Source organism: Pleurodeles waltl, chromosome 6 (genome assembly GCF_031143425.1).
Source record: "Pleurodeles waltl isolate 20211129_DDA chromosome 6, aPleWal1.hap1.20221129, whole genome shotgun sequence".
Classification (NCBI taxonomy): Eukaryota; Metazoa; Chordata; class Amphibia; order Caudata; family Salamandridae; genus Pleurodeles; species Pleurodeles waltl.
In genome coordinates, this window is record NC_090445.1 from 1,359,358,554 (window position 1) to 1,359,370,816 (window position 12,263).

The following is a 12,263-nucleotide window of genomic DNA, read 5'->3' on the forward strand; positions in this document are numbered from 1 at the left end:
ATCCATCGAAATTCCGGCATTGAGTGGCATGGGGTGTGCCCTCCCTACTTCAATTCACAAGTAGATTGTGGGAGGGGCAGCAGCACATGAGTCTTTTCCTGTTTCTCCACATCCAGCAGTTTCAGTCAGTAAGGAATGAAAAAGGTCCCCTACAGAGAGAAACAAGTATAGCTCTGTCTTAGAGATCTAAGGAACAGCTTCAACAGGACTCCACTGTGGTGGGTGCTGGAACTTCTGTTCATCCTGTACCGGCATGGGTACCAATGCAAGAAGTAATAGGTTAAGTTAAGTGTTTCTAACATGCTGCTTAGCTCTCTGCTGGCACTAGATTGTAAAGACTTCCATTTTCCATTGCTAGTCTGGCGAAGAACCCTAGGGCCCATGCTGAGTCTTTATTTTAGAATGAACATTTTAGTTTGACATCTTTTTCTTATGGTGACTTTTTGCATGTGTTTACATGTACACTATAATGTACTAGAAATACATTGCACATGCAGCTTATTCCTGGTAAGCATTGCTGGCATGCAATCTGTACACTCTCTCCAAGGCTAGGAACAAAGAACACAATGTTCTTGTATTATGATTGTTCAATGGTGACAGCTCTAAGCCTCCAGATGGAACATCATATCAGCTTTGCACCTTTGACACAGTGCAATATGAACAGTGCTTTTTACTTTATAAACTGCCTCTGTGATACATTTGGCAGAGGAGCACTACTGTTGAGATTATCCTGAAATGTGGTGCACTGTGACTGAGATTCAGCCCGGCTGAATCTGACCTCCATCCTGCAAAGGATGATAGTCTGTTCTACTTCATACCCTGAGTTAGGTTATCCTGATAAGATCTGTCAGAGGGTACTCCCAGTATGCTCTCGATAGTGTAGGTAGATGTAGGTAGGAGTATAATCATATATAGTAACATTACCATGGTTGAATTATCTTTTTTATCATTCTTATAATGCTGGTTACAATGCTTTGTTTCATCTTCCTAATAATTACAGCCCACACTTTCTATACAAGAATACAACTGTTCCAATAAATGTCTGAAAAGCCATGTCATACCTTTCTTGTGTCTACCTAGGGTATGCTAACTAACAACAAAAGGATAGATCTGTTTCCACAACTTCATTGGGAGTCAGAGTGGTCATGTTTGATATTGCTGATTCTGTCTGCTACCCTGATAATGTTAGTGGTTTGCATGGGGCACTGTGAACTAGCTACACATGGTGTCGCCACATACTGTTATCTGTGGACTGAGCCCCTATGTTCTGAAGTGTGTGCTAACCAAATCCACAGTCTTTCTTGATTGTGGGAACCATATAACACTAGCCAGCAGCACCTTCTGATGAGTTGGTTAATTATAGAAATATTGTCATCAGTATACTGCTCCCCCTGTGTGGAGATGGCTGGAGGGTGAGCACACCCTTAGGTTTCATCACTTGCCTTGCCACCCAAACAATATCTAAGAAGAATGTTCTTTTCATTGTTCACTAGCATTTAAATGGTTGTAAGCACAAACTAACATTCCAGTTAATGGTAGCAGTGTTGTGTTTTGTAGTGTGTATGTAAATCAAACTTTAATGGTACAGTTTTGTGAATAGTGAGGCAGAGAATATGAGGTATAGAAATAAAGTGACATCTGATAGAAAAAGGGGGTGAGAGTAAAGTTAAAAAAAATAAAATGAAAGGGAGGCTATGGGCTAGATGTATTAAGGCTTATGCATTTGCTAGAGATCTGATTCACAAAATCAGTCAGTTTCCAACTGCAAAAACACCTTTTGGTATGTAGCAAACACAAATTGTGATTCAGTAACATATTATGAATCACAATTCTGGTTTCCATGGTTTCCAACTACATTCCAAATCTGTATTTGAAAAGGGCCCGATTAGAGCATCCCTTCCAAATATCAATTCGAATGGGATGTATTAATGTTTTGTGGCCAAAATCCAGTGGCAAAACCTTAATATATTGTTGACTACACCAAAGTAGTATTAACCCATTTGCACATAAGAAAGGTGGTCCCCTTCCCTTTTATGAATAATAACAAAACCATTTTTAAGGGTCTCACGGACCACTGCCTAGTCTTAAAAAATATTTGTAGAACTTTTCACTTTTTTTAACCCATCTCTTTTTCCTTTAAGGAAAATGGGCTGCATTTGAAAAGAAAATCATTGTTTAAAAACAATCACAGACATGGAGGTTTGCAGATCCCAAAAGCCACCATCCCTGTGATGGCTGCAGCTTGCCACTTACCTCTTTATCATTCATTAGATAGATTGAATTGAGTCTGTAGGAAATTGGGTATTGGCTGGGGCTAAACACCCCTCAAGCCCCTCAACCACAATTCCTGTCATGCTGAAACACAAGCAAACCTGCAAATTAGCCTGTGCTTAAACCTCCGGCACAAAAGTAGCCAGGCTCTACTTAGAGGCAATATCTGAACTATTTATGCAGCATTTCAAATAGTAATAAAGTGACAATATACACAAGAAATCTCCCACACCAATTTAGAAAAATATAGTAAAATTTAAGAACTTATTTGAGGCCAGAAGGACAAATATCCAATCAGTAGGTCCAGAGATTTGCAGTTTTAAAGGTTAAATTGAAAATAGGGACTAAAAGCACAAAACGCCAACTGCTGTTATCGGGTTGGGCCGGATCTGGAAAAAGCACAACATTTCTAGTCAAACATGATGGAGCTCAGGCCGGATAGCACTGAGTGATCCTGTGTTCATGTCGATGATGTGTCATGCAGCAGTGTGTTCCGAGGCCCTGCGAGATACGATGCAGAGTTCGACATCAAACATATGTTGCACAGAAGCAGTTCCGTGGAGTCCTGCATGGCAGATTTGTTGCACAGTGGTGATTTACAGGAGCAGCGGGACTTCAGTGCAAAGTCCCCCATCATCATCGAGGATGCTGTTGACGAGAGGCTTGCTATGTGAAGGCCTGCATAGAGGATGTGTTGTTCAGCTATAATTCTGAAGAAGCTACGGGCTTCATGGTAGGTCCTGTGTTAAGGATGCATCACACAGTGGCAGTTCCAATGCAGCTGCGAGGTGATGCATCAAGGTTCTGCTCATATGAACACAACTGGGTTGGCAGAGCACCTGTAGGCCCACTTCCAGGGGTCCAGGACTGGGGTGGCACTACTTAGGGAGTAGGACTCAAAGCAGACAGAGTCCAGGTGCTGAGCCGAAGGTGGTTAGAGCCGTTTCTGTACCTGAGGCTCTGATCAGGAGGCCAGCCAACTAGCCTTTGGTTTCGGCCACCTTGAAACCCCATAAGTATCAATGGTCCTGATGATGGTCTCTTGTATTCACAACTTAGGAAACTGAAATGCCGATGCTATGCCACCTCTCATTTGTTTCTGACTAGATCCTTGAATGGATACTGAGTAGGAACTATTCCTATTTATCAAAAGAGTTCATATTAGACTCTGTAATCTATGTTCTACAGATAAAAAGTCTTTGATTTGAGTCACAAGATTAATGTATGCTGGGTTCTACATGTCTTATTGCACCTTGTAACCTATTTCTTCTGTTGCAAACTAAATACCAGATTTGTTCTCATGTTCTTGTGTACGCCTGTTTCTATCTTTCTTTGTTCCCTTATTTAAAGAATCATACATGTTATATTTCTGACTAATTCTGTTTTTTACATTTGTATTTTCAGATCTTAATATTGTCTTAAGTAATCCCCTTGCTAGCACTTTTCCCTATTTATTATTGGTACCCCTGTTTCAGCTGGGTTATCGGATTATCCAGTGAAAGAGGTCGGCCTTGCACTAGTGAAAAACTAATTTAAGAGTTCTTTACTACCAGAACATGTAAAAGTTAAAAGTACATGTCCACATGGGCTGTGTAGGGTCTACCCTAGGGGGGGACCTATATGTATTAAAAAGAGTGGTTTGGGCCTGGCAATATGTTTATCTTAGATAGGTCAAAATATCTGTTTAATACTGCACACACAGGCTGCAATGGCAGGCCTGAGACTAGTTTAAAGAGCTCCTTCAGTGGGTGGAACATAAGTACTTGAGGCTTACTAGTAGCATTAAATTTACAGGCCCGAGGTACATGGAGTACCACTTTACTAGGGACTTATAGGTAAATTAAATTTGTCAATTGAGTGTAAGCCAATGTTACCATTCTTAAAGAAGAAAGCACAGGCTCTTTAGAAATTGGTTAGCAGTGGTAAAGTGTGCAGAGTCCTAAAAGCAAACAAAAACGGGTTCAGAAAAAAGCAGGGTGAAGGCAAACAATTTGGGGAAGTCCAAAAGTGGCCCAATATGATCTGGTATTTTGCAAACTGACCTATTACTACATATATCAGTTTGGAAAGTACTGCACTAGTGACAAAAATACTGGTCCCAAATTGTGACCAGTATAGGGCCACTAGTGCGTAGGATAGGTGGCCCACAGTGCATAAAGGGTGTGGTCTTCACTTAAAAATCCAAGAAAATGTGATAAATGTAAAGTGATCAGATAACATTTAAAATTCCCCTTGGGTAGAGGAATGTGACATTTTTGAAATGCCGTAAATCACCATGTTGGATGATGGATTATTAGTAGGGATGAACATGCATCTACCACCAGTAATAAGGACTCCATCCCAATACAAGGTCCAGTCAAGGTCTCAATAGATTAGCCCCTGGCTCAACCCATGGTAGCTGGCTGTGAGCAGGAAGGCTTAACTCAAGAGAAAGGTATGTAAAGCATTTAAATGCACCAATACTGTAATTAAGTAGGACACAATGCACAATAAAAATCTCAATTTATAAAAATACAAAATATTTTTATTTTTAAAATGCCACCAAAGCAACAAAAATCTAAAAGAGGGAAACAGAGATATGATTTTTTAAACATTAAATTAAAAAATGTGCTTTCTAGTGCTCAAAAGCTAATACCGCTAACCGGGGACATCTGGTCACACTAGACCAGGACCAAGTCACAACTTGACGCCGACAGTGATGGAGCCATGCTCGGATAAACTAAGCGGGAGGTCTTGTTCAAAGTTTTGCCTTTGGACTTAGGCCCGTATTTATATTTTTTTAGCACTGCATTTCCGCCGCTTTTGCATCAAAAAATGACGCAATGCGGCGCTAAAAAAAGCATAAATATGGGCCTTAGTTGTTTTTCTGGAGCTTTTTCTCTCGTCATCAGGCAAGGCTCCTCGTCAGGCCAGGATCAGATGCCACATTATGGGCTTGCTTTACCATGGGGTCCTGTCAAATCCTGGCAGTCTTGTCAATGGGGAAAAGTTCCAGGGCTTCAGAGGAAACAACCTGAAATTAAGGCTTGGTCACAGTTCATCAGCGGAGGCCTGTCTCTCATCGAGGGGTCAGTCACCTTATGGAGCTTTTCCTAAAAGTTGCTCCAAACTTCTCCATACTTCTGGAACTTCTTCCTGAAGTTTCCCTTGAGGGTTCAAAGTGTCCAAAACACAAATCTAAGTGTCTTGAAGCTCGAAGATGGTCCTTGGTAGTTTGGACCACAATTCCAACAATGCACCTGGCCAAGTCCTTAAAAGTTCACTGGACACACTCCAGGCTGGGACCTTTTTGTCAATATGGTGCAGGGAATCTGTGTTAACCTGTTGCTTTCAGGGAGTCCGCTCCTTAATCCTTTTAGAAGCAAATCAACATCCTCAAGGCTGTAGTTCCCAGTGTGGAGCAGGAGCAGTCCTTCAGAGAGCAGTCCTTTGGGTGCAAACCAGCTTTCTAGCAGGACAATACCTCTTATTATTATAGGTTCATATAGCATACCTGAGTTGCTCTGTAGCTCTCACATACTTCTTCCATGGTCTGGGGAGACAAGTAGGAGGGGGCATCCCTGTCCAATGAAATGCAGGGTGCCATCTAAAAGCATGACTGCTTCCTCCAATGTGTGACATATATTTGTCCCACAAAGCACTCCACTATCAAAATCCAAGATGGTGGATTCCTCTCCAGCAGAGTAAGACCTGACTAAACCAACCTACTGATGTTGCTCATTTCCATTAACACTCCCCTTTCGGACCATCAGCAAATTCCATTCCTTGGCCTGACATTTGGCTGAGGGGTAGGGGAAGAGGGGGCAGGCCTGGCTGGCATTCTTTTCTGTCCTGTTCTTTTTGAAGCCCAGTTTGATTTACCCAGCCCCCTTTCTGGCCTATGCTCTGCAGCTACAAAGCTCCCCCTACCAGATAATCTCTGCTCCATGCAGTCCACTTATCACCTCATCAAAGCAGCAGGGCTAAGCCTGTTAAGGCTGACCAATTAGTAAAGACCGCTAGAAGGCTAAATGTCGGCTCACAGAAAAGAAAGTCATATAACTTCCTTTCTGCAATAGTTCCGATAAATCCAACAGTGGCAAGTTGTTGGATATAATCATTACCCATCTTTTGAGTCCTTGAATGATACATTGAGCTCCATCCTAACAATATTTATACTTATGTGAAATATTCCAATGTTAGCCTAACGAGCTAAGTATCTACAATTGGGAAAAATGAAATTCGCAGTATTTTCCTCACCAGGACATATAAACATTTTTATAATGTCCCTGCTTATAGTTACATGGCACCCCAACCCTGGGGCACCTAGGAGAGACCTTAGGGGGGACTTAAAAGTAAAAATAAGGTGGATTACCACTTTGGAAGTACCTTTAATTCCAAAGTCGAACTTGCACACATTTTACAGTTTAAAGACAGTCTGCAAGGCTGGGCTATCTTTAAAAACGACAACAGGCAACAAAGCATTGCACATTCCAGAGCAGGAAATCATCTGGGCCTCTAAACATCCTTGCCCTATTCTATACTTGGGATTTATAGGTAATTTGCATCCCCCTTGTTCTATTATATACTATGGACTTACGGGGGTCTGTCAGTGCCAATTGTAATTATATACAGTACCATACACCTTTTTAATCCGAGCACTGACCTGGGCATGGTTGGCAGAGCTCATTCAGTCAGTTACCACCAGTTTCAGCCATGGGAAATAAATGGGGTGACCAGGCTATAATGATGATTTAGCACACTGTTTGAGAAAGCATGGTTTTATTGTTAATGAACTATGTAAGAAGTTTATTTCCTGCATACAAAAAACTAATACAAGTAATTGAACAATGGTCCTTGGAAATTAAACAATCCAAGTGACATTTGAATCCTGGATTCTGGATGCATAATTCATTGGAAATTGAGCAGGGGTGTTAAAAAGTTGATGGCCAATGCTAGAGCGGAGCTAATAGGGAGCAGTTACTGTCTCCCTGTGGGCTCATGGTGTGATCCTGTGTACTTGCATGAAATGGAGAAGAGTAAGCTGAGGGTTGGCACTGCATTGTGAGGCCTGTGCTCTTTAAGGTATGGGTCAGCTGGGAAATAGCTACCTTACATGAGGCCCAAACCCATAAGTTATTTTAAGCCTGTGAGGCTTGGTCATCTCCTGTGTCACAAAAGATATATTCCTGCTGTTTACAACAAAATCCTGTATGCTTCTTCTAAGCTACAAAATAGCCATTTTTATGTGTTGCATAAAAGTTAATTATATCTAACATTATTTCAGTTGTAAAAACAATTATGTATTGGTAATAAGAACCAGATTTGCAGTCATGAGGGGTTATCCGTGTACTCAAAGTAAATAAAATAAAGATTAACTATATTTATAATTCAAACATGTCACCTGTGCACACAGCAAAATCAAAATTCAACCTTCATTAAAAACAAAGGCCCAGATTTAAGAGGCCCTAGTGCCTCTGTACACCACATTAGCATAATTTTTTAACACTAATGTGGCCCAAGAGGCCAAAATCGCAGCAACAGATTTACAAAGTGGTGCAATTCATACATTGTGTGACTTTGTAACCCCTCATGCCACATTATGCCTCTAGTGTTAGCGGGCACTAAGGGGCGCACGAAAGGTGGCGCTGCAGTGGATGCAGTGCCACTTTTCTTAAATCAGGCCCAAACATGTTTTAAAATCTAGCAAACATTTTCCAGTGCACATTTTCATAACTCAAAAAGTCATGTGAAAATGGAGAACGGCTGTCTCCTGCTTAATATATATACTCTTCTTAACTAACAATAACAAAGTGATACAGCATTCAAACTGACTGCTTGTATTACTGACAGTTTGTAAAGACTTTGGCCCTCATTGTGAAATTTCCGAATTTAATTTTGAGGATTTGTCTTTTTTGTTTCTGGCTGGTATCCCGGTACCTAATTCAAGGGGAACAATTTATTTTGCCAATAATGGGTAATAACATGTCGATCCATAAATACTAGGTCTAAGTCTGCATGTTGTCTGCCTCCCCCGGGGAAATTACAGCTCTTTCCTTGGCACCTGCCAACGGTGGTAGAATGACAGTTCTGTTACCGTGCTTTCCCAACACTGGGACAGGTGCACGATAAGAAGGACCAAACTCCTTTTTCACATACCAGATCCCCAACTTTAGGAATCAGGAATCCAGCCTGTAGGTGTTACAGGTACATCCTTAATTCCTTTGGAGGCAGCACTGGCAGAAGCAGCAAATTCTCCCACCCAGCTATCCCCTCTCTAATCTGTCCTTACACCCCCCAACCCCCAGCCTCACCCGCTATCCCCTCTCTGATCTGTCCTTACACCCCCTGACCCCCAGCCTCACCCGCCACCTACACCATAGCCCTGACAATATTACTGCACCATTTACCACCTGTCTATAGCAGGTGGTAAAAACCCACTGGCAGAAGCGTTTTCATCACAAAACTGCTGTAATTCCTGTAAGACAGTGACACATTCATTTGTGTCAAAGAATGTTTCTGCTGCCTCCACGCCAGGACCATCAAGATCTGGAACATACATTCGAGTTCCGAACAGGCACTCATATGAAGTACAACCACCCAGGGACCTTCTAGGCAGATTGTTAAGTGCTCTCTGTACTCCATACAGGTGATTAATCCAACTACGACCCGTACCTACGACTCTGGCTGTTAAGGACTGCTTTAAATCACGGTTTAATCGTTCCATGACACTATTTACCTCTGGATGAAACGGACACGGGTACTGGAGTTGGACCCCCAACGAAGCCATGGCGTCCCTGAATGCCCTTCAGACGAAAGCAGGGCCCTGGTCCGCATGGAAAGATGCAACTGCATATGTACCGATAAAGACTATCAAATCTTTAATAACAGTCCAAGCGCCAGACAAACGTTGTGGCCACACCCATAGAAATCTGGAGCAAGATTCAACAGCGACTAAGATGCATTTGTATGCACTGTCCGGTGTTAGGGGACCACAATGGTCCAAGTACACAGATTGTAAAGGTTTGTTGGAAATTACGAAGGGTGTCTGCGGTAGCCGCCACACCAGCATGGGCAGATGCTGCCCCCTCATGCGTTGCTCTTCCTGTTGTGTAGCATAAGGGTGGGAAGGGGCAGGTTGCAGCAACTAGCCAATGGCACCCTAAGAATACTGTGCAAGAAATCAGATTCGTTGTCTCTGGATCCAGGATTGCAGAGTTCATTGCAGAAGACTATAGTAAACATTTTTGGACCTACTGACCCCTGATTGGTAAACAATAGCCTTCTAAAAATGACATGGAATGGTATTCACACTGGAAAACCACCCAGGCCTCTTGTAACTTTCACTGTAACAAGGCTTGCTCAAATGAAACATTTAGGATAGTACTTTTTTGCCCTTTGCAAGATACCCTCAAAATATTTTAGCTCTTTTATATCATTACTAGAAGACCTTGCATATTAGGGTAAATTAACATATAGACATGCTGAAAATGTGAGTTCACTTCTACAAAATAGTATTTGAGTTCCCATTATGCATTTCATTATTCATATTCTGGCACTCCATTATCAATGAGCTGTTTCAGGATGGACTATATGGCAGTGGATTTCTTGTCGGTAAGTCAATCAACCAAACAAAACACACACAACACACCACCCCTGTAGGACAAACAACATATACACCACAACAAATACACATGGGCATGGGACCACAAATGTACTGGCAACAACACATATACAACATGCCACAGTACTCCGCAATGATTGGACCTCACAAACGCAGACACCCACATGTACCTAACACAGCCACAACCTGACAGCCCCACCACGTGAAGGACAGGTGGAGCTATGTTCCCTTTGTGTAGTGTCCACTGGTTGACTACTAAATATACTTCACACACATTAGACCAAACTAACAATTGCTCTACAATGTCAATAGTATATGGCATGGCCATGTAATGAAGGTCACACCTAGGCACAGCCCCGCCTCATTCATGGTGTGCAAGACTCTGGCACAATCTACATCAAATGCTACCCAAGTGGTGTCAACAACAACTACAACAACAACTACATCTTATCTACACATACCTGACATACCTGTAGTCTGCACATACATCTGTCTAATGCATTGTATTACTCACATAGGAAGACTGATTTACCTGTCACTAAAGACTATGGGGGTCATTCTGACCCTGGCGGTCCGAGACCGCCAGGGCAAAAATGACTAAAGAACCGCCAACAGGCTGGCGGTGCTTTCTTCCCTATTCCGACCGCGGCGGTACCGCCGCGGTCGCACCGCCGGGGCCGGCGGTTTCCCACCGTTTATGCCCAGGCGGTGATAATCCGCCAGGGCAGCGCTGCGCTGCCCTGGGGATTATGACCCCCTTACCGCCAGCCTGTTTCTGGCGGTTTGCACTGCCAGGAAGAGGCTGGCGGTAAGGGGTGTCCTGGGGGCCCCTACACTGCCCATGCCACTGGCATGGGCAGTGCAGGGGCCCCTTAACAGGGCCCCGGCCAGCTTTTCACTGTCTGCATTGCAGACAGTGAAAAGCGCGACGGGTGCAACTGCACCCGTCGCACGGCCGCAACACCGCCGGCTCCATTAGGAGCCGGCTCCTGTGTTGCGGCCTCATTCCCGCTGGGCCGGCGGGCGCAAACTTGGTTTGCGCCCGCCGGCCCAGCGGGAATGTCGGAATGGGGGCCGCGTGAGTGCGGCCGCATTGGCGGCCTCATGGCGGTTTCCGCCTGGCGGGCGGCGGTAGCCACCCGCCAAGGTCGGAATAACCCCCTATGTGGCAGAATCATGAGAAATTGTGCCACAACTACTCTACTGACACCTCACCTGATGCTCAGGCTGTGGAACACAACTGCACCTTGGTTCTTCTCGGCAATGCCTTCCAAACTTTAACACCTGCCGAAGTGGAAGATTTCCTGTCCTCCATTGTCCCGGATTCAATTGACAATTTTAAAAATGACTCTGTCTCTTGAAATTTGGCCCTTTTTGCACTATATGTTAACATTTTAAATTGTCCTTTTATATGCTCATGTGTCCTTTTAACTTGTCATTATTGACATATTTTACACATATATCTTAGGTTGAGTCTTAGTAGCTTGAATGTATATTTAGGCTTTGAACCACCTTCAACCGACAAGGGGAGGGTGTTGTTTAGCCATTTTAGTTATAGCTCCATGCACGTTATTTTAGCATACTAGGCCTGTCGCTGTGCACTTTCACCTAGATATCTTTTATACATCTTTGTTTCTAATTCTTACAATAGCCACTTTTGTGGTCTTGTTTTATTTCTCTCTATCTAGATGTTTTTGCCTAGGCCAGCACTACGTTCTCAAACAAGACATTCTTGCTCACTCTGCTTATTTCAAGGCTGCAGGTATATAGTTTGCCAGTGAACGTGGTACAAGTTTTTTCTCTGACATTCATAGATAAACACACATCCTTACGTAGGGATATTTTCTCAGAACATCAGCTGTTTTATTATGAAAACACTTCCTGTCCCTTACACGTTAGAGGGAGATCCCAGCCAGAGAACCACGACTGTATGCTGATTGCTGAACGCTTCTCTACTGCTTCTTATGCAGACTTCAGGCCTTTGCTCAGGTATGGGAATGATGTTTTCCCAGGGGAACCTGAAGGGCAGAATTATAGCTTAGCATGCTGTGCTCTATTATTGCCTAGGTAGGAACTATTGACTCTAGTGACAATATGGTAGCGTTATTCGTATGCTTTACTCTCCTTGTCACAATTTCAATCTTGTTATGCTGTATCTTCCTGGTTATTGCAGCTCATGCTTTGCTATCCAAGATGCAGTTGCTTCATTAAAATCTTATTGAAACATATACTGCCTCTGTTCGTCACTGTGTGCATGAGACTAATGTTACTGAGAGAAACAGATGAGACCCGAGAGACCACAATTTCCCTGAAAAATCAATTATGTCAAGCACTCGGCTGCCCGATTGTCCCTGCCCTCGGGTAAAGATGAGGCACTGCTAGTTAGCCG